The 1,715-nt window shown below is 30.0% G+C and overlaps 1 protein-coding gene across 1 annotated transcript in view; it reads right to left on the bottom strand.

The window, feature by feature from the left end:
- The window catches only part of LOC106471429 (importin-7-like), a 48,852-nt gene that overhangs the window by 3,675 nt on the left and 43,462 nt on the right, over nt 1-1,715 (bottom strand). The gene's annotated exons all lie outside the window — the stretch shown is intronic.

The raw sequence follows: 1,715 nt of genomic DNA, 5'->3' as shown, positions 1-1,715 counted from the left end.
TAGTATAGAATATGCCATAAGTGGTAGAGATAACACTATAATGTATTGTGTATTATAAAGGATTCATTTAGTGTAGAATATGCCATAAATGGTAGAGATAACACTATAATGTATTGTGTATTATAAAGGATTCATTTAGTATAGAATATGCCATAAGTGGTAGAGATAACACTATAATGTATTGTGTATTATAAAGGATTCATTTAGTGTAGAATATGCCATAAATGGTAGAGATAACACTATAATGTATGGTGTATTATAAAGGATTCATTTAGTATAGAATATGCCATAAGTGGTAGAGATAACACTATAATGTATTGTGTATTATAAAGGATTCATTTAGTATAGAATATGCCATAAGTGGTAGAGATAACACTATAATGTATGGTGTATTATAAAGGATTCATTTAGTGTAGAATATGCCATAAATGGTAGAGATAACACTATAATGTATGGTGTATTATAAAGGATTCATTTAGTGTAGAATATGCCATAAATGGTAGAGATAACACTATAATGTACTGTGTATTATAAAGGATTTAGACCAAATTAGCATGATTTTATGGATGGTATTAGTCGTCAGTGTAAGATTTTATAATAAAATTAGATACAAAAATTACTTACCTACTGAAAGAACTAAGAATTATGTCTATAAAATTACCCCTTTGGCGAACTGAGCAGTCATCACGAAGATCGACAATTCAGCAAGTACTACATAATTCTGAAAATAAGAATATTTACTTACTACTAGTCATTACAACCTTAAAAAACAAAGATTTATTATATACATGCCATTAATTCATGATAATTTTGATCAATTTGAAACAATGAAAAACTCATATTTCACTTCCTATCATGTTAATTACATCCCATAATGCCACTCATTATTTTAATGCATCATTCAAGTTTTCTTTGGTAATTTCTTTCTGAATATCACTTCTGTAGCTTATTAATTTCTCAATTATATCATACAACTTATTTCTGGGTTCATTTATTGGTATTCTACAGCAATTTCCATAACTTTCTTGTTTTTCTTTCTAATTTCACCACAATGTCGTACATTTCTCTAACCTAGCAGTTCGTTCCTTCACTCACCATTGGTCAGCTTCAAGCAGTGATTGTGGCATTAATTCCTCATCAAATTTTTTATTTTTTAAAGCTATGGTCAGGCAAACATTTGCTTTTGAAAACTTTCAATCTGTTGCTTAGACTTATGGGAAAACATAGTGTTTTCTAATGCATTTTATTTTCTTGCACAATTAATTCCTTTTCTTGTCTTGCCTTTTCCATTTATTATTGTTCATACTAAAGCTTCCCTCTTCAGACAACTGACATCCTGCACTAACCAATCCTTAGTTAGTGCTACCTAAACCAGTAAGTTCTACATTAACAGAATCCTCTATATTACCCAGTACATTATAGTGTTATCTCTACCATTTATGGCATATTCTACACTAAATGAACATTTTCCACGACAAATTCCCAATTTTTTTTGGTGGTAGCTAAAAAATAACAACTGAAGATACTTAGTAAATAATTGTATAAATTGAATAGTGTTTCTGTATTAGTCGTTGATCCTATACACTCCCAAACTGTATTAGTTGTTGATCCTATACACTCCCAAACGGTATTAGTCGTTGATCCTATACACTCCCAAACTGTATTAGTCGTTGATCCTATACACTCCCAAACTGTATTAGTCGTTGATCCTATAC

This window comes from Limulus polyphemus, unplaced genomic scaffold (genome assembly GCF_000517525.1).
Source record: "Limulus polyphemus unplaced genomic scaffold, Limulus_polyphemus-2.1.2 Scaffold4619, whole genome shotgun sequence".
NCBI lineage: Eukaryota > Metazoa > Arthropoda > Merostomata > Xiphosura > Limulidae > Limulus > Limulus polyphemus.
This window is presented reverse-complemented; position numbering and strand designations above follow the sequence as displayed.